This window comes from Heloderma suspectum, chromosome 1 (genome assembly GCF_057233095.1).
Source record: "Heloderma suspectum isolate Gila_16-S chromosome 1, 16-S_ref, whole genome shotgun sequence".
NCBI classification, from domain to species: Eukaryota; Metazoa; Chordata; class Lepidosauria; order Squamata; family Helodermatidae; genus Heloderma; species Heloderma suspectum.
In genome coordinates, this window is record NC_139458.1 from 353854246 (window position 1) to 353880879 (window position 26634).

At 46.2% G+C, this 26634-nt stretch overlaps 1 protein-coding gene and 1 pseudogene across 1 annotated transcript in view; both read left to right on the plus strand.

Moving 5' to 3' along the window:
- The window catches only part of FNDC1 (fibronectin type III domain containing 1), a 137465-nt gene that overhangs the window by 20967 nt on the left and 89864 nt on the right, over nucleotides 1–26634 (plus strand). The gene's annotated exons all lie outside the window — the stretch shown is intronic.
- LOC146359695 (protransforming growth factor alpha pseudogene) lies at nucleotides 19905–20384 on the plus strand (annotated as a pseudogene).

Sequence of the window (26634 nt, forward strand, 5' to 3'; positions counted from 1 at the left end):
GAACCAACCTTGGAGTGCAGGCTCCGAGGTCGGTTCCTGGAAAACCAGATATCCTATGGCCATCTAGCCACTGACTAGCAGGCATAGGATTGCACCCTTCAAGGACTTTCAGAAACTGCACCTTTTCCAGAGGGAAGTGGTGGCTTTGCTGTGGATTGGCGATGACATCATATGTTGCAAAGGACGTCAAAGTGCTCCCCCTCCGCAGCAAATCACCCATGAAGATTGGCCTACATTAAGCCATTTGATAAAACTGTAACAGCACCATGCCTGAAATAACAACAACAACAACAACATGGTAAGTGGTCTGTAAATGGATTAAATAAATAACAAATAATGTCATTTATGAAAGCAAATTAAAAAAAATACCCCACATGTGGCCATTAAAAGCCTGCCCAAACAATAAGGTCTCACACTGCTTTTTAAGCCATTAAACGAATGGAACCGTATTTTAGCGACATCCCTTCTCGCCTCCTCCCAGATTCTCCACACAACTCTCACAATTAATATCAGGGGCAGCAAAATGTAGGGAGGTTGCCTACTCTTTCACCACAGCATAGCATAGTCATCTGAGTGTTTTCCAAACACAGAATATTCTTCAATAAATGTTGTTTCGCTTTCTGGAGAGCATACCTAACTGTGGATAGTAGATGCCTTATTAAAAGCTGTGGCCTGGGTACACATTGTATCCGAGTTCATGTTTTACTCAATATTAAATCAAACCATCTACTGGAGTCCCTTGAGAATTGAAACAGTGGCTTGATGTAAACCATATGTTTCACTGCCTGGGGTAGTTTCTTTTGAGCTGGTTGCAACAGAAAACCACAGCAGAGTGAGCTGCCCACTTTATAGAGCTGAGAGCTCACCTGGTAAATTTAAATGCTGGAAGCTGTTTTTCCCCCTTCTTTATTTTACCTATATCTTTCTTATTCTAATTGGACTTGAAGGAGCAGTGCCAAGGATTAAACTTTGCCTGCCACATTGGAATTTGCATAGCTTTCAATGAAAACCATGTGCCTCATACAGAGAGTTGAATTTATTGCATGGATGATTTATTGCATGGATGGCCTGACTCAAGTTCCACTTATGGAGTGGAAACAGACAATGTAATCCACGAACAACTTCAGCATTTTGTATTCTTGGTGGTGGACACCCTAAGCACATTTACTTGTGTCTCATCAATTTCAACAGAAGTCCAAGAAAATGGCTTCATGTGGTAGCTGGAAGTAAATGGGGATAAGAACAAATTTACACGATCAGCGACACTAGAGAACTTAAGAGACTTGTCCAGATGTAACACCAAATTGTAGTTTGGCATTCTGTGAAGAGCCCTGAGGAACCTTCAGCGCTCAGGCTTTCTCCTCCCCGCTCATTCATCCCCTCACACATGGCAGTTATCTACTTCTAATCCTTGTGAGTGGCACATTTTAGTTAACTCCCCCTCCCCCGAGTGACACTATGGTTTTCACTCTCCTGTAAGCTCGGGTTAGAATATGCTAGGTGATCATAATTTGCATGCAAGCACAAACCATAGTTTGTTCGGATGAAATGGCAAACGATGGTTTGCTGCAAACAATATTCGGTAGTCGGGGGAGGAGGGAGTATGTGAGCCTGAAGCTCCTCAGGGGTCATTCATGTAATGCCAAACCATGGGTTGGTGTTACATATGAATGCATCCGTAGTGTTCCATATGATCAACCACATCTGAGTGCCCGATTGTTGGAAAGAGTTACGGATGTAATGGGCCATGTCTACATTCCTCCCCCCACTCCCACTTCAGAGCTGGTAAAGAAGCCCCACACACCATCAGTTCTGGAGAAGGATCTGGCGCTATGTGATCTATGCCTCAGCTGATAAGTGCAGGGAAATTCTAGAGGTGTTGCCCTCACTTGGGAGTGTAGTCTTTAGGGTAGTTACTTATCACCAAAATAGAGGAAATGCAAGAACAAAACAGAGGGCAAAAAAGAGCACAGATTTGCATGAAATTTGTATATTTATTTCATACATTTATATCCTGCCATTTTCCCTCATTCATTCATTCATTCATTCATTCATTTAATTTATTAATCACCCATCTGGCCGGTCACCCAGCCACTCTGGGTGATGTGCAAAGTATATAATAGAACAGTTTAAAACAAAAAAAATTCTACAGTAAAAACACCATATTTCTAAAAATACCCTAACCCACCCCAAATGCCTGCCTGAACAACCACGTTTTTAATGCGCAGTGGGAGCTCATTAAAGAGGGGGCATGGCGGAGTGCAAGGAACCCAAGGCGGCTTACGTGATCCTCTTCCTCTCCATTTTATCCTCACAACAACCCTGTGAGGAGCGTTAAGCTGAGTGTCAGTGACTGGCCCAAAGTCACCCAGTAAACCTCATGGCTGAACGAGGACTAGAACCTGGATCTTCCAAGTCCCAGTCCCGCACTCTAACCACGACACCACACTGGCTTTCCCATGCTGGCTGGGGCATGCTGGGAGTTGTAGGACTTTTTTCTGTCTAAACATGCATAGGATTGCACCCTTAAAAAGAAGTACATAGTGGGAAAGATTGTGATCAGGTGACTGTGTGCCTGCTCAATCTTCTGTCCAGGTGCTAACAGATGATGAACAATGTCTAGGCACCCTTATTCTCCCTTCCTCTGGTTCTTTACCTTTAAGCCAGTCTTGGACCTGTCAGTCCTTTAAATAGAGGAACCTTCAAATTGAGGATTGTCCTCTGTAAAATTAGACCGATGACCACCCTAGTAGTCTTGCACGCCACATCCTGATTGGCCAGTTGCAAGGAACTGTGGAACTTGGATGGGCAACATCAGCTTGAGTTTATAAAGAGCAAAATATCTCTTTCTTGATATTCAGTGAATATCTCTTTTGGCAGCATGCTTTGAATTAATTCTGTGGGTAAATATCAGCATAGCGTCACCAAGTAAGTAACACATTCCAGGGTCAAACTAGGTATGATATGAACCATGTGTCTGAATCTTGTGTTTGGGGCTGTCCTGACTTTTCCTGAGTTATCTACCATGGGTTTCTTTTTTGAATTGTTCAGTTGTTTCAGCACTGGTTTCCTGCTGAAAACCCTTCCTTGAAACTGCTAAAAGAAGAGCTGGCGAATCCAAGCATGAGAGCTTCACAGGCATGGTTAACCTCACATCTAGTTTCCACCTCAAAGGTGGACTTTACATAATAAGACTGGGGAGACGCATAGGAAGCTGCCTTATACAGGGCCGACATCAAGGGTAGGCATGGTCAGGCATTTGCCAAGGGCCCACACCCCAGCAGGGGGCCCCTGGCAAGAGTCCCTTGGACTTGCTCCTTCTCCTCACTATTGCAATCTACTTGTTCACTTGACTCTCGCTCTGGCCCAGACAACGGTGGTGGTGAGGAGGAGGAGCAGGAGATGCCACGGCCTGCTTGCTCGCTGGCTCTCTCTACCTGCCAAGCAAGCAAGCGGCAGCAACGATGACAAAGAGGATGGGGAGCAATGCTAGCTGGTGACAATGGCAGTGAAAAGGCAGACTCACTGAGAGAGGGGGTCCATTGATGCTGTCTTGGCCAAGGGCCCCCAGAAACCTGGAGCCAGCACTGGTCTTACACTAGGGGCTCCTTCACATTGAGCTTTTATCCTGCGATTGAGATTGCTCCTTCACGGAAGTTTGCAGGCTCTTTACATGACGCCGTGATCCTCCAAGGCATCTCCTGCACTAAATGCCCTTTGTTCTGTTTTTAAATAGATCGCAGATCATGAGCTATCAAATTGCCCCCTTGTGTTCCGCTCGAGTTCCTTCCGTGAAAAGAGGAAAAGCGGCAAGAAGAGGAGCGAGATCAATGAAAGATAATGGAAGACTCAGATACAGGGAGAAGGAGGGGGGAAGCGGAAGGGGAAGCATGTGAAAAAGGGAGTCGTCGTGATCCTGCATTTAAAATGGAAGCAGAAAGCCGTGTTTTAAATGCAGGATTTTAGGCTGGTGTAGAGATGCCCCAGGTCAGACTCTTTGTCCATCTAGCTCAGTATTGTCTGACTGCCAGTGGATCTCCAGCGTCTCAGGCAGAGCCCTTTACCATGACTTACAACCTGATCCTTTCTTCTCCTTCTCCTCCTTCTTCTTCCTCCTCTTCCTCCTCCTCCTCTTCCTCTTCCTCTGCCTCAATAGACATAGTGGGGCAGGGGTAGGCCATGTGGTGCTTGTGGGAGCCAGCGCACCTCCAAGCTACCCTAACCCTCCCACTTCCTCCCACTTTTAAATTTTGTTTTAAGTAACCCCTTTTCTTATCAGCAGCTGGGATTGCTGTGAAATAGGTTTCTGTTGGTGCTGAAAACTGTGAGTTCAAAGCCGTTGTTGGGTGTGTTGGGGCTCAGAGCTCTGCCTTGTACTCAGTCTTTTGGGCAGGTTACCTGTCCTTTGCCACACCTCCCATGGCAGCCATTTTGTGGTAATGGCCAGGACAGTTTCTCAAATGGCGAATGTGCCCATGGCCCCAAAAGGTTGGCTACCCCTGTGCTAGGGATTGAACCTTCTGCATGTGCTCTCCCACTGAGCTCTTTGAATCCCTCTTGAGGAAATTAACTGTGGGGTGCTTTCCATTTGATTGTCTTGGTTGTAGCATTTGTCACTCCCCACATTTTATACTGATCTTCATGTTAGACACTGTAGAGAAAAAAAGACCGTTTAGTTGAATTAGCAGATTAATTAGCATATTTCCAGTCAGATTAATGACTGGAAAATTTAGCCATGTGGAAGTCTGCACTGAATTTAGAAATGCTGGGCACTATGCACAGTAAGGTAGAAGGAATGGAATTTACAGTTTTGGCTGTGTGTGTGGAAAGTGAATTGGAAGCATTCTTTGCTCACTTACTTTCCCTTGTATCCAGCTCCCTCTTTCTTTGCCCCTATTTTTAATGTTTGTACCAAGATGTGCAAGTGTTCCTATTGGTTCCTCCCCGCCATACCAGAAGGAAGACGCGAGACAAAGAGGTGGCCAGAGTCGGGGTGGGGGGAATTGCCCAGTAGGTGGCTGCTAGAGGCTCTCCAGTAGCCTTCCATAGGGAATTGGAGCCTGCACATGGCTTGTTGCAGATCCTACGTTAATGGGTTAATAAAGTTAATAAAGTTGTGACCCTTTATCCCAACCTTCCCGAACCTGGTGTCCTGAAGAGGTATTGGACTACACTTCCTATCATCCACAACCATGCTGCTCTGGGCAGCTGGTCTCATGTCTATCAGATCCATGTCTTTCATAACCTGCCCACCAGGAAGGTAGGTGAAGGGTCCTTGACTGTTCTACCCCCACCGTCCTGCTGGCCAGAAATTCCTAGGGGCAAGGCTTGCAGGACCCAAGGGTGGCCTCCTCCCACATCCTGTTGAGCTGGCTGGCAAGGAGGTTTAGGCTGGCCCAGCCACCCCTCACCCTCCAAGCGCTCACCAGGGCAAACTAGTGAGTAGCTTGGGTGCCTGTACTACCTGCCAATTGTGACCAAAAGTTCAGACATAATGCTAAACCATGGTTTAGCGAAAGCGGAAGTGAAACTTTAGGATTTTCTCATGGCTGCATTGAGGCGGGGGGGCACCATAGTCTATTGTTATATCGGTAAGTGCCTGTCAGATTAAATGGGTTGAGTCATCAAGAGGACGCAGCTGCAATTTTGGCTGGATCTACACTTACCGCCTTTTTTCGCTTCCAGTGAGGTTTCACCACCTGCCTTTCAAACTATGCAGTAGCCGCTTCGAATTGGAACTGGAATTTCCCACTTCCGTGCTCCTGCTTTCAATACCCTAATATCCCAGTATTTCCCCTTAATGTGCTCTGATTTTCCGCCTTCGCTACCATATCTAGTCGTAATCCCCTCCCGCGCCTGTCCATATGCAGTGGTGTTTGTATTTCCCTCCTGTCCAGTCACAGCTCTCGACAGCCCCATGTCTTCTTCTGGCTACCGATCACATAGCTTCCTCAGCAGCCCCCGTTTCCTCAGCAACAAGCAAAGGGCTGGATGTGCGTGCGCTTGTCTGATCTTGGAAGCTAAGCGGGGTTGGCCCCAGTCAGTAGTTGGATGGGAGACCGCCTGGGAATCAGGCTTCCTGCACTGAGCAGGGGGTTGTTGTATCCCCTCAAATGAGATTAAGTTTTACCCCCTCCTATCCCCCGCTCCAGATGTGTTTTTTTTTAAAATTAAGGCGTTATCCTCGCAGAATCGTGACTTCTCTGCGATGCTTTTTTTTCTAATTCAGGCATGATCTTTGAAGCTTTGAAGTTGTGAAGCTTCACGACTTCGAAGCTTCAAAGATCATGCCTGAATTAGAAAAATAGGGATAGGAGGGGATAAAACTTAGTCTCATTTGAAGGAATACAACAACCCCCTGCTCAGTGCAGGAAGCCTGATTTCCAGGCGGTTGCCCATCCAACTACTGACCAGGGCCGACTCCGCTTAGCATCCAAGATCAGACAAGCGTGCGCAGGAAAACAGCACAGTGCTCGAGTGTGAACCGAGCTTGCGCATTTGGTGAAGCACTGCAATGGGGAAAATGGGTGAGTGTGAATAATCACGTTTTAATGTGAGAGCGTTTAACCTGACAGGACACCGAATTCATTGCGATGGTGGGCGCAATGTAGATCAGCCCTTTGTCTGCTCTGCTTTTCCTGCAGCAAACAGGATGCCAGGTAAGAGAAGAGATGGGCAAAGGGATTGGAGGTGTAATCAGGCAGGAAACTGTGTAGCTGCATTTTCATCCAGTTCCCTGGAACTCTTAAATGGACCATCACCATCTCTCTAGCTCTGGGTGAAGGCCTGGCAGTTGAAATCAGTGGGATTCCCAAAGCGGCACTAACCTGATCTGCCTGACAGGCTTGTTGTAGGGATAAAATGGAGACAAGAACCATGCATCCCTCCCTAAGTTCTTAGGGGGGAAGGTGAAATATAAATCTAACAAACAAACTACCTCAGCCCGCTGTTGCTAGCGACATCACTATTTTGATATTTATTCAATGACAACCGACAATGCTAGATGCTGGAATGGATTTTGAACTAGGCCCTGGAGAAGTTAATAGAATTTTTATTCAACTCTCTCCTAATTATTGTAAGAAACTTTGTATACACCCAACTCATGCATTTCTTGTACTAGAAAATATCTGCAGCACTGTGCTTAGCATTCAGAAGCCTCTTTAAAATATTAGCATTGATTGCAAGAACTGTTAATCTTGCAGAATTTTTTTTTAAAAGTAACAGGGATACTAGTAACCTAATCTCAAGCCTTATAATGAGCAATTTCATATAAATCAGGCATTACCACTGGCCACAGATATGCTGCCCCAGATTCTTGGCATAAGTATGATGAATTCTGGCATGCTTTCCCATTGTCTTGTGGCAACCAATGGAAGAATTCCTCTTTCTGTGCAAATAAAAATTGGGAGGAAAATGTTTCAAGACATTGCCTTGCGACAGGCAAAGAATTTACATGGAGCTTGGTTTACTTTTTTAAACTGATGGGCTGCATCCCCAAAGAGGTCAATTTCCTGAATGCATGGAGGATTACAACATTTCCCCCCTCTTTTTTCAAGAAATTATGATTTGGCCTGATACTAGTGACCCTGTAAGAAAAGATTAAAACAGCAAACTTCCGAAGAGCAGGGGGAAACACTTTTCATTCAATTGATCTAGGGCCTATTTCTATTTGAGGGCAGTTTGCTGTTGCACTAGGGATGAATCCTTGTCCCTTTATTCCTGTTCAATACTATTTTATGCCATAAGTACATCTGAAGCTGCATTATACTGAATCAGTCCATTGGACAATCTAGCCCAGGACTGTCTACTCGGATGGGCAGTGGCCCGCCAAGGTCTAAAGTGTCCAGGTGTCCTACTTCACAGAGGACAGTCCTCTATTTTAGAGAACTGGCAGTCCTGTATTTGAAAGCGCCCTCCATTTGATGGGCTGACCTGTCCAAGTCTGGTTTAAAGACAAAGAAGCGTAAGGAGGCAGAGCAGCAGGGGCCTCAAAGTTGTCCATCAACACTTAGCTCTGGACAGCAGACTGAGCAGGAACATAAGGTCACCTGGTTAGTCTTCTCAACTATGGTGAGATGTATTGCATTTTATATAAATTATAGTTATAATTTCTAGATTTGCGGGTGCACGCGTGCACACACACACACATTTGCATATGCAAATGTCATGCAAATTTGTGGCCTCTTTCTTTTGGCTATGCATAAGTGGCTGCCCTACCAAATTCTCTGGCAAATGTCTTTCACAGTCGTGATACCAGAGGACTTTTTAAATTGAAGTTACCAGCGATGCATGTGCTCAACCACTGAGCTGGTAATCCCAGTGGAATTTTTTCTAGGAGTACCCCCCCCCCCAAAAAAAAACCCCCTTGGCTTGAGGAACAGAACATTGTCAGATCGGTAGGGGTACAATGAAGATATATTAAGGAAGGGAGGTTGGGGCTTTTTGACCATATATGTTATTAAGAACTGATTGTTAACACAGGTGTCCTGATTATTCAAGAAGTGTTTGGGCAGGTGAGCACATCTGTTCATAGGAACATAGGAAGCTGCCAGAGTCAGACCCTGGGTCCATCTAGCCCAGTAGCGTTGACACTGACTGGCAGCAGCAGCTCTCCAGGGTTTCAGGCAGGATTCTTTCTTAGCCCTACCTGGAGATGCCGGGGATTGAGCCTGGGACCTTCCGCATGCAAAGCAGGTGCTCTGCCACTGATGACCCTAATGCTTGTGAGCAGGATCGGGATGAGTACAGCTTCCTGCTAGGAATTCTGGGAGTAGTAATCCCAGGCCATAGTGGGAAAAGATTTTGATGCATTAGTAGATGGCTAACAATTGGAGAAATACATGTATTCCTTTGCGTACCCCAGCGGGACAGCAGTTGCTTCTGAAGTGTGCTCAAGGCTTGGTGTGCATTCACTTTGAATGTGCACTTTGGGGGTGTCCAGCGGGATGCATGTGCATCCCCACTCGTTAACAATCAGTTTGGTGTATTAGCATCTCTTCCCACTGGGGGACTGGGACTGCATACACGAGAAGCCCCCAGGGACCTTCACCTTGCAGGGGACGGTGCGTGCACATAGCTTCATTTTCCCACTGGCAGTTCTGGGATTGGTGGCCCCCATCCCCAGCAAGGAAAGATGCTCTGCTGGAGCCTGGGAGGGGCTGCTACCACTGCCTCTGACTTCTCCTGGCCCCGGGTCAGTTTCTTGGCCAGGGGAAGGGGAAGGGGGAGGGCGAGGCAGCCATGGGTGCTTCTTGAGCACCCTCAGGGCTATGTGCATGTCAGCTTGGATGCCCACAAAGTCTCGATCCCCTTTTGGGGAAGCAGTTGATGTCTTGGAGAAACTCTCTGGTTCTCACACTTGCTGCTTTTTGCCTTTGCGATAAAGCAGTCACCAAGTGCAACCCTGTGAGGCCCCGCCTGTGGATGCAGGCAGCCTCACCAGGTCCCAATCTACACAGCCGATTCAGTGCAGAGGGAGAGCACATTAGGGTCATTTGTGACAGATGACAATGTTGCCAATCTGCAACAACCCACAGTTTCCCTCTAGAAAAGGCACATTTTCAGAACGTTGTTTTAATGCGTTGTTTTTCCATAAATGCGGCTCCCAAGTGGTTCTGCTGCAGTGTGCCCGTCCCCCCCATATTGAATCCTGGGCATGCCTATTTCTTTGACCTGGCAGTGACCTGGTCAAGGGGTGGGGTCGTCCTCCCACCCATTCCCTCTTTTCCCCCATTTGCAGTAGGGCTGCTTTAACAATAAGTAGCCTCCTTTTTCCCGTTCACAATAGCATTGTTCCATCCACAACAGTGGAGGAGTAGGCTTTACTTATTCACAATATGTAGTGCACAATAAAGAATACACAGAGGGGAAGGAGAGGGGGCGGCCAGTACAGCAAGGGAGCATGGATAGGGTGGGGAACAAGCCTGTCTCATTCGCTGAGCAGCATGTCTGTGGTTGATGATGTTCACTTCAACTGGCACGACTCCGCCCAACCCCAAAGTAAGGTGGTTTAAAGTGCTCTGTTTGACTTGTGAAAGCAGGTTTTTAGGTGGTGTACACCCCACTTTTCTTGCTTCATGTGCTGCAGATGGACCAGAGCTGATTTCATGACAATCCGGATAAAAGCTGAAAACGCTTCTGCATGCATTTCCATGTGGATTGGGCCCAGGTCTCATGCCACTCCAAGAGAAAGCTCAAGCATAGCTGGGAACTGGAGTTGTGCTTAACACTGGGGAGTCGCATAGTATGGCCATGTGACCTGATTTGTAGAGGATAGTCCTCTATTCTAAGGGCTCTGAGGAGACAGTCCTCTGTTTGAAGCCCAAGGCCAGTATAAGCAGAGTACAAGCAGAGGAAGGATCTGAACTCCAAAGCCAATCCACGTATTTGACCCCACAGAAGCATAACAAAATACCCATTTAAAGTTGCAGTCCTATGCATGTTTACACAGAAAAAAAGTCCTACATGCTGGCTGGGGAATGCTGGGGGTTATAGGACTTTTTTCTGTCTAAACATGCATAAGATTGTGCCTTTAAGGTTGCAGTCCTATGCATGTTTACATGGAACTCAATGGGAATTACTTCTGAGTAGACCTACATAGACTGCTGTGCTCATCCTATCCACACACGTACCCTTCCCCAGCCCCAAAGCAAAGGAAGGTGCCCCAAGCCCCCAAAGGAAAGAAATTTTCCCTACTTGGACCCCAGGCTCAGCTACCCCATTGCTCACCTCCTCTTCTGCCATCATAGCCCGCATCTCTGAAGGTGCTCTGTGCATGCTCATGAGTGTGTGAAGAATGAGAGAAGGGGCTGCGAAGGGAGAGAAAAAGAGCAAGGCTACGGGCTGTGAAGAGGAAGAAATAGCGAGATAAAGGGCTGAGAGGGAGAAAGAGAGCAAGGCTAGGGACTGGGAGTGTGTGTGGGGGAAATAGCAAGAGAAAGAGAGAGACTAGGAGCAGTGAGAAAGGGAGGTAAAGAGGTAGGGGAGAGAAATAGTGAGGCTAGAGGGTGGGAGGGAGTGGGAGATAGCAGGGCAAAGGGTGGAGGGGGGAGAAAGAGTGAGGCTGGAGGATAAGGGGGAGAGCCAGTGTGGTGTAGTGGCTAGAGTGTTGGACTGGGAGCCGGGAGATCCGGGTTCTAGTCCCCACTCGGCCATGGAAGCTCACTGGGTGACTTTGCGCCATTCACAGACTCTCACCTCAACCTACCTCACAGGGTTGTTGTGCGGATAAAATGGAGAGGAGGAGGATTATGTACGCCGCCTTAGGTTTCTTAAAGAGGAAAAATGGCAGGCTATAAATGTAATAAATAAATAAATAATAAAGTGGTGCAGAGGAGAGAAATCGTGAGGCTAGAGGCTGGGCATACAGTGAGAGAGAGAGCAAAGAGGAAAGCTCTGTGTGGGCAGAAGAAGACTGGGCAGGTCCAGGAAGCAACTCCTTCCTTCTCTTCTTGCTGCTGAACAGCTGATCAGCAGCAGGTTCAGGAACGGGAAGGAGAACCCAGCATCCAAACATTTTACATGTTTTTTAAAACTGAACATATTTTTTTTGAAGAGGACAGGGAGTGGAAAGCTTTGTGGGTGCAGTTGGAGGCCCCCATAGGTGCACTGGTGTGATTAGTAAGTGGCCACCCCACAGCCTATCCAGGCTCATGCACACAGCAGGAATTGTGAAATGACCCCCTGAAAAGGTATCTGTATAAACTTTGTCATTTAACACCCAGGCTGGACACACTTCAGGTGATTCCCTTTGAGCACAAATGGTTGGAGAGCCATTTTTGAGCTAACCTTGTACTGGTGGTGACTCACTTGGCCACTTCACCGTAAACACATGGTTGCTACGTGAGCACAATATCCCATGCTAAAATGGTTGTGGGAACTGGCTCAAAATGGCTCTGTTAGGACAAACGCTGTAGAAGCCGGCTGCCACCATTGATTGTTCTCCAATGCTGTTGTTGCCATGGAGGAATAGTAGGAACAATTATGGCTGAGCCAAAGGTTCTGCCGTGAATGTATTTGAAGCGGGCATTGAAAATGGTATTGTTTTCCATGGACACTTTTTAAATTTAATTCTCCTCTGGTAGATTTTTTTTTTTGCTCTTCTATTTCTCCTGTTTTTATTGTTTGATTATACCTTCTCTTCTCTTCTCTTCTCTTCTCTTCTCTTGTTTTGTTATATTTTGTTTTATGACACTGTACACTTCTTTGAATGGGTATTTTGCTTAGAAAGGCAGATATACATTCCAATATTAGTAAGTATAGAATAATTAATAACTATAGTTTGGTGTGAAAAAAGGGTGGCGGGGAGGTGAAAACTGTCCTCCAAAGTCTCCCCAAAGTGTAATTTTTGAGTGCCTTGTTCACTGATGTTTACGGGTCTTAATTGACTGCCCTGTTGGCAGTTTTTTTTTTGTTTTTGTTTTTTAACACTGCATTAATAGGAAAAAGAATGGCAATGTCACCATGTAGCCAGTCAAATTTGGCTATATGCCAGTACCACAGAGAGCCCCCACCCCAAAAACAGAGTGAGGGCAATGCCTATTTATTTATATTTTGTTAAATGTATACAGCAAGCATTACCCTCACTCGGGATTAACTTTGCTTGCCCTCAATCAGATTTTCCACATAGGAAAATCTGATTGGTTACTTGACAGTGCCACTGTTACCAGGAGGAAGAAGGGCAATTTAAAAAGAAAGTGGAGAAAGGCACTGGCTTGGGTGGCCAGGTGTCCTCTTTTACAGAGGACACTTTTCTGAAGGGCTGCCAGAGGACTGTCCTCTGTTTGAAGTCGTCCTCTCTTTGAAGGTCTGCCCTGTCCAATTCTGGTTGAAAGATAAAGAAGCATAAGAACTGTGGCCCACCTACAGTTAGCACCTGAACAACAGGCTGAACAGGCAGACAGTCTGAACAGAGAATGATGTACAACAAAGGTTACCTGGTCACAGTCTTCCACACTATGGTGAGATTTCATTTCATATATTACGTTTCTATACTGCCCATTAGCCAGAGCTCTCTGGGCCCTTTGCAAAGATTAAAAAATAATTAAAAATACATTATACAAAGTGTAAAAACAATTTACATACTAACATATAGACAGGGAGCAGAGAAACACATTTATCTAAAACAATTTAAACCATCAACAAAAAGAAAAGTCTAGGACCTGATTAAAATCTCATGTTTCTTCCTCTCTCACAATACTAGAACCCAATGAGGTCATCCCATGAAGCTGATTGGTGGGAGATTCAGGACATATAAAAGGAAGTGCTTCTTCAGACAGCACGTAGTTAAACTATGGAGTTTGCTATCACAGGATGTAGTGATGGCCACCAGTTTGGATGGCTTTAAAAGGGGATTAGACAAATTCCTGGAGGAGAAGGCTATCAGTGGCTACTTGTCCTGGTAGCTATATGCTACCTCCAGTATCAGAGGCAGTGAGCCTGTGTACACCAGTTGCTTGGGAACATGGGCAGAAAAGCGCTGCTGCACTCATGCCCTGCTTGCGGGTTTCTGGTCGACAGCTGGTTGGCCACTGTGTCAACAGAATGTTAGACTAGCTGGACCATTGGTCTGACCCATCATGGCTAGGGGTGCACGAAAGTCACTTACCTGGTCTCGCAGCTTTTCGCGGTGGGGGGGAGGCGCTTCGCTGCTCCCCCCGCAAAGTTCAGGCCGGGGGGGGGAGGCTTCCCGCCTCGCCCGGCCGAAATTCAGGCTGGGAAGGAGGCGCCTCGCCTCGCCGTGAAATTAAAATTTAAAAAAAAAAAAACGCCCCCGTGATAGGCTACGTGACGATTAACGTAGCCTATCACGGCTAGATCTGCAAAGTCAGCCGTGATAGGCTACGTAAATCGTCACGTAGCCTATCACGGGTGACTTAAAAAAAAAACAAAAAAACGCGTACGCAAATGGCGGCCCCCATAGGGAGCCGCCATTCGCGTTCCTTATTTGGTCGCTGTAGTCTACGTAATCTTTACGTAGACTACAGCGACCAAATAAGGAACAGGAATGGCGGCTCCCTATGGGGGCCGCCATTTGCGTACGCGCTTTTTTTTTTTTAAAGTCACCCGTGATAGGCTACGTGACGATTTACGTAGCCTATCACGGCTGACTTTGCAAATCTAGCCGTGATAGGCTACGTTAATCGTCACGTAGCCTATCACGGGGGCGTTTTTTTTTTTTCTTTTATTGGAATGGTGGCGGCGGCAGCCGGTCGAAAGACCGGCTGCCGCTCCCGCCCCGGATGAAGACCCGACGAACTGCCGGCTGGACCCGCCGCTGGGAGGGACATTCGCCAAAGGTAAGTCCCGTCCCGGGGGTGTGTGTGGGGGGTGGGGGGGTGCGGAGAATTTCTCCCCAAAATTTGTTCGGGGGGCCGAACATGTTGGCGCTCGGCGCCCCGAAGTTTCGGGGAGAAATTCTCTGCCATCCCTAATCATGGCTCTTCTTACGTTCTTATCATATGCTGCCAAATGCCTGAGAAAAGAGAAGGGTCTTAAACTGGTGCCAAAAAGACAACAATATTGGTTGCAGGCAGGCCTTGCCAGGGAGATTTTTCCATAATTGGGAGCCCACCACTGAGAAGGCCCTCTCCCTTTTTGCTGTCTTCTGAGCCTCCCTCGGAGGAGGCACCTGGAGGAGAGCCTTAGATGCTGAGTGTAGTGTATGGGTAGATTCATGCCAGGAGAGCTGCTCCATCAGCTATTGTGGTCCTGAGCTGTGTAAGGCTTTATAGGTTAACACCAGCACCTTGAATCGGGGTCAGAAACATATAGGCAGACAGTGGAAGTGGGCCAGAATGGGTGTTATATGTTCAGACCTTCTTGTCCCTCTTATCAGTCTGGCTTATCAGTCATGCATTTTGCAGCTTCTGAACCATCTCCAAAGGCAGCCCCATGTAGAGCTCATTGCGGTACTCTAATTTGGAGGTTACCAGAGCATAGATAACTGAAGGCAGGTTATCCCTGTCCAGATAGCGGTGTAGCTGGGCCACTAACCGAAGGTGGTAGAAGGCACTCTGTGCCACTGAGGCAATCTCAAGTGACAAAGATGGCTCTAGGAAAACTCCCAAGCTACAAACCTGCTCCTTCAGGGGAGTGCGACCCCATCCAGAACAGATTGAGCACACTCCATCCGGTCAGAAGAGTCACCCACTATCTGTATCTCACTAACTGTATCTCTTATCTGGATTGAGCTTCAGTTTATTAGCCCTCATCTAGTCCATTGTCTCAGCCAGCTACCGATCTAGCACATCCGCAGCCTCACCTGATGAAGATGAAAAGGAGAAATAGAGTTGTGTGTCATCAGCATACTGATGACGACACACTCCAAAACTCCAAACACTTAACATAAGAACATACAGCCCTGCTGGATCAGACCAAGGGTCCATCTAGCCCAACATTCTGTTCACACAGTGGCCAACCAGCTCTCGATGGGAAACCCACAATCAGGTTTCACTTATGGGGGGCAAACCTGACCCCTGCAGAACCCCATGCTGGAGAATCCAGGAGGCTGAGCAATATTCCCCAAGCACCACCTTCTGGAGCCGACCCTCCAAGTAGGAGCGAAACCACTACAATGCACTCGGACAATTGTCCCAGAAAGATACCATGGTTGATGGTATTGAAAGCCACAGAGAGATCAAGGAGAATCAACAAGGTCACATGCCTCCTGTCTCTCTGCTGAAATAGGTCATCATACAGGGCAACCAAGGCTGGTTTTGTGCCAAAACCTGGCCTGAACCCCAACTGAAATGGATCCAGATAATTGGCCTCATCCAAGCATGTCTGGAGCTGGTTGGCACTGTTTTTCTATTTAAATTATAATAATAATATCTAAATTTGCATCTATACATATACATTAGTATATGCCAATTTTATGCAAGTCACTGTCCTCTTTTTTTGTGATGCATTTCCTTTTTTTTTGGGGGGGGGAGGTGATTCATAAGTGGCCACCTGAACCAGAATTGCAGTCAATTGTGGCCGTGAAGAGATTTACAATGACACCAGTGCCTGAATGCCATGCATGAGTGCATGCTCTGGCTTCCTGAATGTGTGTGTGTGTGTGTGTGTTGGTAGGTCACAAAGGGTTTGAATATGTACTGAGGGTGCCTTCTCTTTGCAGTGCCCTCCACGGAAAACATTGCCAAGAAAAGGCACCAAAAGAAGGCCACTTTTCACAGGGGAGAAACATTTCACGAAAACTCCATTTCAGCTCAGCCCTTGGAACAAGACATACGGAGGAGGCTTCCAGATAATTAGTTCATCTCACCACCAGTGTGCTAAGCAGATCCATGTATTTTGTCAAACTATTTTGTTAGTCTATTAGAAACAGACTTTTTTTGGTGGAGGGAAGGGAAAGAACACAAATACATGTAATGTTTTAGAAGGGAATATTGTGGCTAGCTATCTTGAGATTCTTGGCTAATACATGGAATACAAGTATTTTATATTTAGATAAAGAAGATAAACAGGGCTTGCCGCCTTGTTCTCAGGATGTCTCTAACGTTTCCCTTTTCTTCATTCCTGTGATCTGGAAATCTAATACATAGTCCCATTATTGCCTTGATCTGTTTTAAACATTCTCATCAGCATCTGGCTTTTGTCATAAACAAGGCTTTAAAGGCTAAAGGAGACGAAATGGCATAGATCCATGATCTCCCATCTCTTTAAATTTTGACAAATAGCAACTGCAGTGGGTGGTATCCAGATTGGGACCAGGGCACTCAGGGAGGGGCAGTGTTAACTTTTTGTCTGTATGCCATTTTTTTCCCAATGAAAATTGCCCCAAGCTGCTATTGGCACCATTAGAGGAAACTTACAGGTACACAGCCTTTATATGTAAGTTTCCTCTAAAGGGGAAAATTGTAGCTGTAGAAGGTGGGTGAAGATTTCATCAGGAAAATGGCACAGAGGAAAAAGTCCCATGCTCCTAATTAAGATGCGGCCTATCTGTGGCTGCTATTTGCCAAAATGTAAAGAGCGAGCTTGCACGTCATGCTAAGCCACCCTGAGAATAAGCCACAGTGGGTGGGTGGCTTGTCCGCTCCTCCTAACAGACGATTGCCTGCTTGGCGGTTTGCTGTTGCTTGTTTCTCCTTCAGTCCCTCTCAGTCCGCCCAGCCACTCCCACCATGTATCCCAGGAGCCTTTGCAGCAGAAATCCTTGTTTCCTCATTCCCTACGTCAGCACCCTTTCTGGTCTGCTGCGGTTGCCGGTTCATGAGGGAAACTCCCCCCTTTCTGCATCAGATTGCCAAAGGGATTTAAGTTATGGAGTCCTTATGAATGTGGGAACATGTTCACAACCTTTAAAAATAAAAGTTCATTTTAGGGCTCTTGCACAGGTGGACAGGACCACAAGACAGCCTGTCCACTCTTGAGCCCTGCATAGCCATATTCCCCGCTTGTCAATGTCCTTGTCAATTTCCTCCCCCCCACTTCTGAGCTTCCCTTGCTAGCTTTAAAAAAAGGCTGCTTCAGGTGCTACTGAAGCTATAACACCCACCCCTAAAGTGCCTTCTGTCCTGCAGCCACCAGCTGCTTCGGCACCCCCCCCCCCATGCTTGTCACTTCCCTCCATGAGTCTCCGTTGCTAGCTGTCAGATGTACATGAGGGTTATCAAGCGGGATTGCTAAACATACACAAATTTCAAGGCAGAACAGGGACTGAGTGGGTAAAGATATGCAAATTTCAAGGCAGGCAAGTGAGGCAGATCACTAAAAATACGTAAATTACATGGCAGGGCAGTAAAACAGAGTAGAAAATTGTGCAAATTTCAAGGCAGAGCAGTAAAAGGGGGGGGGAATATGCAAAATTCCTAGCAGTGGATATTCACTCCTATGCACTTGTGCAGGACTGAAAAAAAAATTGCAAATGTCTTTGGGACACTCTCCAGTGTCCTTTCTTCAAGATTTCTATTTAAAAAAATCCATCCTGAGGTGGAGGGTGCTGAGTAAGTCTGGGAGAGCATAGCGGTGGCAGGGATTTTCACCGCTTTTGTCTGACAGCTCTCTAGCCGTTCTCGACAACTGATGATAAAATCACCCTGCTGGGTTTGGACGTTACAACAAGCCATCCTGTGAACAAGACACCCTAAACAACCTTGGTTCAAGCCATGGGTTCTCAGGGTGGATTGTTTGCAAAAAACAACCCACAATGGAAAGACTGCTCTGGGTTCAGACATCATACTAAGCCACCCTGCAACCACCCACCATGGATAACAACCCACCATGGCTTAGCATAATGGGTAAATCAGGTCAAAGGAACAGGGGGATATGGAAACGGATCTCTCTTGTCTCATCTAGACTATTGAGCTGGCCTAAAAAAACCTCTGTTCCTCTGTTCTTTTTATGCTCTTGGATGACATCTACACTTTGTTCTAATCCTAGCTTTCCTTATGTACCTCATTTTCAGAATGCTTTTGTTTTATCCCTATTCCCAGTCTGTAGAAGGGCAATAGACTCCAGCAGCCTGGACAAATAACAGACTCATATAAAAACCTTGTGCACTACAAATTAATGCAAACTTTTATATACTGCGCTCTGCTAGTAAATGTCAGAGTTCTTCTCTTTCAAATGTACCATATTTCATAATCGGCACATTTCAAACTCTTTGAAAATGTGAGACAGCAAGCTGGAATTAGGGCTGTATGCAAAACAGATGTATGAAAGAGGTTGCCTCTTGAGAAATCTGGAAAATGGAGAGGAACATCATAAACACCATGAGGCACAAGCTAAGCATGTTGTGGCTAATTATATTCTGATTCTCTATTTTGCTTTTAAAAGACTTGACTGTGCCCTCAGTGGAGATATTCTCTCATAACAAGGATATGTACTCTGGCAGACCAGGAACTGCCAAGGCACAGACAAAGGGTCCTGGAACAAATCGCTCCCTGAGCAATGCCGTCTTCTATACTTCCCTTGCCATTGCCGAGGCAAAAGAGGTGTGGAAAAAGGTGACAACTTGTTGGTAGGGTGGCCACTTACGCATCACCAAAAAAGAGGAGTTGCATCACCCAAAGAAGAGGACAAAAGAGGATACCATTTTGCATGACGCTTGCATTTGCAAATGTATACATACAGGTGCTAGTTTAGAAACAATAACTAGAATTTAAATAGAAATCTGATACATCTCATCATGGTGAGGAAGACTGGAACCAGGTGACCTGTGGGCTCACTCAGTCTACTGTCCAGGTGTTCACTCTTCTAGGCCCAGCCCTCCTCTCCCTTCTTATGTTTTTTTTTATTATCTTGAAAGTGGACTTAGACTGGGCAGCCCATCAAATAGAGGACACCTTCAAATAGAGGACTGTGCTCTGTAAAGTAGGACACCTGTCCACCCTAAGCTGAGTTCAACCAATATGGGCCATGGGCCAAAACCACTTCCTGAAGAATACCATCTCCTATACCCCACCCCCACCATGTCAAGGCAAAGTAGGTGTGGAGAAAGTGCCAACTTGTTGGCAGACCACCTTAGGTCATGGAAGTTGAGGTGTTGGCCCGCCATTCCTCACTCACTACTCCAAGAGCGGCTAGCCACTCCAGGCCACACAGTGCACCTTGTAGCAGCCTGGACAGTGGCACTGAGCAAGATGGACTTGCCTGCCTGTCTAGTTGGGCTGTTCGGGAAAAGGGAAACAGAGGATGAAGCCCTCTCCAATGCAGGTGGAGCCAAAGTCCACAGCTGTCTTCTGAGCATTGCTCACAGTGGGCTTGTCTTCTCCTCCACGTTTGCTTCTTCGCACCTGTGTCAGGGGACGCTGCTGGCGACAGCGGATCTGCGTGCCCAAGCTGGGCATGATCAGCTCTGCTCAGAGACAAAGCAGGAGAAGGTGAGCCCGTTTCTGCCCCAGCCCAGCCCACCAACCTCCGGCCAGCAATGCTCTCTGCTGGTGGGCAAGTTGGTCAGCATGGCTGTTTCTGCCAAAGCCGTGCTGCTCATGCTTGGTATTTTATTAGTAGTGTGCCAAGCCTTGGAGAACACAACCTCTGCCTTGAGTGCTCCCCCAGTGGCTGCTGCTGTAAGATCTCATTTTGACAACTGTCCAGATGCCCATACTCAGTTTTGTTTCCATGGTACTTACAGGTACTTGGCGCAAGAGGAAAAACCAACTTGCACTTGCCATTCTGGGTTTGTTGGGACACAATGTGAACATGTAGACATCCTTGCAGTAGTCACTGCCAAGCACAAGAAACAAATCATAAACACCTTGCCGGTGGTTTCAGCAGTAGCATCAGTTGCACTTATCATCATCTACGTCCTAATACACAGCTTCCGGATAAGGCAACATTGTGAATGGTGCAGGACCATCCCCTGCAGACACAAGAAGCCCAACAGGCTCTTGAAAGGAGGAACATCTTGCCTCAGCTCAGAAATGGTTGTCTGACAGAGGCCAAGTCTGCTGAGATACATATTGCTGTGTGTAGATGACACTACTTCAGCATCCTAGCAGAGGCCTACAATATTCCAGAGAAAGACTTAACATGGAGAAAAATGCTACACAGGGGTATAACAGTATTGGCAAGCAGACTTAATACATCTTTGGGTACTCTGTTATATCCTTCATTTATACATTGGGCTTCCAGCACTTTGCCAAAGGGAAGTCATCGACTACATGGCACCAGACAATCTGTATATGGAAATCATGACAATGAAGAAATCCAAAAGACTTTATGTCATAAAATAAAGATTTAAAAAGTGGATGTTGGCCAGCTTTGTGCTTATGTAACTATAAGAAATGGACATAGAAGGGGTGGTTATACAAGGAAAATAATATGTGCACAGTTCAGGCTGGGGTTGTCTTGTTTCCCAAGAATCTTTCTCCTTGCTTGAGACTTCGTACAACGTGACCGGAAGGGCAGGCCTTGGGTTCATGCATTTGTCACATATTTGACTCCAAAGAAAGGGTGAGTGTCGTCAGTCATTTTGGAAGAGGAAAGTCCTCTGAGAAGATTGGCCTCTGTGTTCATCTGCAAGTTCTTCTATTTGCATCCAAAAACATCAAGATGAGGTTTTCCAAGTATCCACATGGAGCTACCGGAATTTAACATTTCTGTGTCTTTGTACTCTATTTAGAAAAAGAAAATACAGCAAGGATAGAACAGCGACATTTTGAGCCAAATGACAGCAAAATAATTTACATCTCCTCTTCTTATGAGCCCAAACTTGTTTGAACAAATTAGGACATTCCTTAGCCAACCTTTCTTCTCCTTCCCCCAGCCCTGGGTGACTTGATGTAAATAAAAGTGACTGCTTTGCTGCATTTTCCCAAAGATAAAAAGTAGAGACTACAGAAGCATTAGTTGTGACATGATGAATATAAGTGGGATGTTGGAACAGGTACCTCTGTGTTTCGTTTGTTTGTTTTTAGCACCTGACTTTAAGCCCACTTGAAGTAGATAGGAATCCTACTTAAATCAGTCTGGGAAGGGGTTCTTAAATCCAATCCTATTGTGATTCTAAATGCTTTTAAGGGTTTTCTAGACAGGCTACAAGGACTTAAAGTATATAGTTGTGCCACCATCATCCCTTCCCACATGACAACTTAGGACACTGGAGTGCTTTTCTGGATCACTTGTGTGTCTGGAAACATTTCATACGATTAACTAAGATTCAGGAGTGTTGTGTGGGTGCACAAATCTTTCTCTGATCAAGGCATTGCAATTCTAGGGCATGTTTCCAGGGATGGGAGTGATCTGTGGAAGGGCTCCTGTGTTCCAGTACTTGTACTGTGAGAAGAGGACTGAAGCCCAGGCATTCTAGATCTGTTGACCTCTAAATGTGAGAGGCGTGATACCATATCATGGGTCCTGATGTCTTGCTGAGTGTACAGCTGATGGCATGTTGGAAGCAGGGCTCTCATGCTTTTGGCTAAACTTGATGTTGAGCATTTGGAAGATTCTGATTCTACAGAGACCTCAACCTTGTTCTCATGGAGGTTTTGCTGTGAATTCGTAGCACAAAATCCCACAGCCACCCCGGAGCTTTCACAGGTTACTTTGACTGATTACTTTAATTCGCTTTCTCCTTGCTTCTGGTGCTGTGTGCTCTATCCTCCGCATTTACTTCAGCACGGTAGCCCAGCCCCAGGGGTGTGTCTTTCACCTCTCCGTGACCTTGATGAGCCCAGTCAAGGGATATTTCTCCTCCCATTCAGAACAGTATCATCAAACAGTGTACACAGGAGTTAAGATGGCATTGCTATCCCTCAAAATAGCGCATTTACAAATACAGTCTCCTTCCCAAGCTGCAAGCAGGGCTTCATCACCTTTCATGCAACACTTCCAACACAGCAGAGGTTTCATACATTATAAATGAAGGGAGATTGTGCAGGGCAAAGCAAATCAGAGCACCCCCACTTCTGTGCATGTTTACTCAGAAGTAAGAAGTAAGGGTTCAAAGGGCTAAAGGCTAAGTTTAGAAACTCGCCCTAAAGCAGTCTTTCGCTTCTCTGTGAAATCGCAGTACCGATCCTTCAGGATCATGGGAGCTTCTCATCTCATTGCGAGCAGGGAGGAGGAGAAAGGAGGGGGTAGAAGGGGGGGGGATTTTGGCTTCTCAAGGCAAAAGTGTACACATTAGGGAAAAAGGAGGCAATAATGTAGTAGCGGGGTGGGGGGAAAGCCTTCAAAATTGTGTATTAGTTGCTCTCCAATCTTAATAACATAGTAGTAGCAGTGGGGAGCCTGAAGAGTGGGGGGAAACAAACCTCTCTCATTGGTTGAGCAGCCCCTGCCAGTTCTATGACATTCAGTTCTACTCCCCCCCCCCCAGAAGTATGTTCCTTTCAAGTGAATTTTAAAGGTACTGTACACTCGGCTTTTCTTGTTTGTGTGTCCCTGATCGACCAAAGCCAATAGATAACATGAAAATCTGGGTGATCATCCAATGCGCTTCTCACTCTTTTGTCGTGAAGATCCCCGCCCCTCTGTTCTGTAAGCCACATTCTCAACTGCTAAATTAAGCACCTTCTGAGGACAAAGGTACCCAGCTCTCAATACAAAAGCTGCTAATGAGAAAGGCAGTAACATCATTGAGAAATTCTAAAATTATTTGTTCAAAAGCGACTTTGCTCTTTCTGAATTGGCAGAACAATTTTATTTTAAGTCTAAACCTCCACTGTGAAATACTAGTTTCACCTGCTTTTCCTTCAGTGATGGAAGAAAGATAATGTTGCCAGTTTCCCCTTAAAAATCCATGGGATTCCATGTTGGGCCCATGCATAAGGCGTGTTTTCCTGTATATCTTGTTCAGCGTGTTGACTAAAGCCCTTCTTGATGTCATGAACATTGCTACCGGAGCAAAACTGATGTGTATTTTTTAAAAAAGAAAAAGGGATAGGTTGGTTTCCGTTCTAAAGTTGGCAGTCTGGCTTGTGAGACTTTGTGCTTCTTCTAATGTGTGTAACGCTTTTGTCCCTTGTTGCAAGGGTATCCTCTCTGACGTTCCTCAGGAGGAAAAATCATACCCTGCGAGTAGTTCTTCAGGAAAACCAAATGCTGATCAGGGTGCTAGAGAAGGAACTTGGAAGTGTCATTGGGGGCTGACTCACAAAACCCCGTGAGTTGCTTGATGCATTACTGTATATATATCATGTTCAATCAAATGCTTTACATGTACATGGAACAGCAGAGCATGCATGTGCAACAAAGGTGTGCTGAGCACTCCATGCATCATACAGGTACTCGTGCTAGGGAGTTGGAATTGATTGCATCTTCAGTTGGCATGTACATGCAGTGGTAAGATTTGTGGTGGGATGGGGGGAGGACTGTGCAAGAAGCAAAGTAGCTTGAAATGTGAGATGTGCAAATATGGGCTAAAATTGGAGGGTGGCAAAGACATTGTGTGAATGCCTGGGTTGATAAGAATATATGAAGCTGCCTTATACTGAGTCAGACCCTTGGTCCATCTAGCCCAGTATCGATGACACTGACTGGCAGCGGCTCTCCAGGGTTTCAGGCAGCGGTTTTTCCAGCTCTATCTGGAGATGGCGGGGATTGAACTTGGGGCCTTCTGCATGCAAAGCAGGTGCTTAACCATTGAGCTATAGCCCATCTGTCTGTTGATGCCATGACTGTTTGCCCTTGTGGATCCAGCAAAGAAAGGCAAGCTGCATGTGGAAGCTGTCCGATGTCAGTGGGGCGGCGAATCCACTCTGGGTTTCAATCAGAGCCAGTCAGAGCCAAGGTGCTTCACTGACATTGGAGCCAACAGCCTCCACTGCCTGCGCCCATTGTCCCTTTAAGCAATATTGGTGCAGTTGGTTGTGGCTGTATTTTCCAGGAGTGGCATCTGTCTGCTATACCGTGTTATGCCATGAGGAATGGGAAATTGTTCTTTCAGTACTAGGCTTCCAGTTTTAGTTCAGCACATTAAACAGAAAAGGACAGGAAAAGCTGGCACTGACATTGGAGCCACCAGCCTCCTCTGCACAAAACAGATCAGTCTTGCTGCTGGGTCAGGGCAACTGGGTGAGATCCAGAATGTGGAGACGGAACGACGCAGAAGGCTGCTCTTGGCTTTGAAAGGGGAAGTGAGAGCTCGCTCCTGGGCTGAGACCGGACAGCTGGAATTCTGCAGCTGCTCTCAGTATTGCCACATTACGCTATGTGATGATCTGTTCAGGAGATGATAGAAGAAGATTACGAACAGCAGGAGAAAGGCTTAGCAGCGTTTCAAAGGTATGAAGACAGAAACAGAATTCAACAAGACTGAAGGCTCAGTTGCATCAAGTACTGGTTGACGGGCATTTCTAAAAATCTGTGCTGCTGCCACCCCCCCTCCCCCTCATTTTACAAAAAGCAACGCACATAGTTTTAGCTGCTGTTTCCAAAAAATACAATATCTAGGATTCTTTGGAGGAAGACTTGAAAATTAAACTCGTATAAAACCATGCCGGCTTCTGATTTCTCCGCCTTATCTTTTTAGCCAATACAAATTACTTCACCTATTCTTGTGGAATTAATTGGCTTCTGTGTAGGCTTGGGTGCTATATATTTGCATCGCTATTTACTGTGCTGTTTATTATGTAAGCCATTTTAATTAATTCCATTTCTGCCCTGATCTTCCCTCCATTCTTCACAGCCCTAATTTTGCTCTGCTGTCTTATCAGGGCACATTTCTGCTTACATGAAGTATTTCTAATACTGTGAAAACCTGGTGGTCTTTGCAACTCAGCAGGCCCTTTGGAGCGGTTAGGTTGGCTTCCTAACTTGCTAGCTCCACAGTTTTTCCACACGCTGTGGACACAGAGTGCATTCTGGGATTTCACTGGTTGAAGTTGATGGGTTGGCAGATCCTTTGAATATTATTACAACAGAATAGCTGTGGTGGGGCGGTTTTTTTGGAATGGTGGTTTTTGTTTTGTTTTTCAAAAGCAAAAAAAGATATAATTCCTCTTCTCCAGTATTTGAACAGTCAGATGTACAGTACAGTTTGTAAATAATGGGTGGATTTAGTCCTTTGCTCAAAGTCTAGGGAAGCAACAAGATCCCATCTTTCTTCATATTTAATAGAGAGATTGGTTGTATATATCTAGTGTAGCATGTGGCCTACTCACATTTTGTCCTTTGGTATGCAGCTGCTGTGAGTAGCCTCTTCCCCTATTCTGAGATCTTCCTCATACAGCACAATCTTATGCATGTTTACTCATGAGCAAGCCCCACTGCAGTGGGGCTTACAGAAAAGTGTGCTAAGTCATTAACTTGTACATAGTTCCCCAGATATCCCTTTGGTGATATTGTGGTGTCTTGCTATATCCTTGAGGTCAGAAGCTAGTGTCTTGTGGAGTACAGAGCACTGGCCTATGAGTAGGGACTGGAGACCCTGGCTCAAATCCCGACTCAGCCATGAAGCTTGCAGTGTGACCCAGGGTCCATCACACTCTTAGCCTAACCTACCTCACAATAACGTGAGGATAAAGGGAAAACCATGCAGGTCACCTAGCTCCTGAGAAAAGAGTAAGAATGTGGCGAAATTCTGCGCTATTGGTGGCTGCACTGTGTGGTAGAAGAAGGACTGGTGCTGAGAACAATAATAAATATATTGAGAAACAATAATAAATATACTGAGAAAATGATGGCAGGGCTGCAAGCCCTGAGATGTAACAGTGACATCTGAACATATCATAAGGGAGCCTCTGGAGCCTCCAGGCAGTGGTGCACATTTAAGGAACTGTTAGGTTTTCCTCACGCTTACCTGGCCCTTGGTTTTCCTGGAGGTCACTGGTCTAAAGGAGATGCCACATGTTTGCAAGGTATCAGTGCAGGCCCAAGATGTGATGGGAAGCAGAACCCAAATGGCACTCTGCTCTCACCCACTGCTGGTTGGGAATGATGGGAGTTGCAGTCCGACACATCTGGAGGACACAAAGTTTGGGGAAGGCAGCTTTAAAAAGTCTTGCTGCACCATTCACACCCCCACTTCCTGCCTTCCTCTATCCCTACCTGATGGCCCTGCTTGAATCAGGCTGCTTTGGCCTGCTGCGTGGCAACGAGTGGATGGCCATCCTGCTTTCGGGAATGATGTGCACATTCCTCTCTGCAGAGACAATGCTGCTCTTATGCCCCAGATAATGCATGGAGCAAACAGGCTGAAAGAAGTGGATGAGGCCCAATGTTTGCACAGCCAGCTGCTCT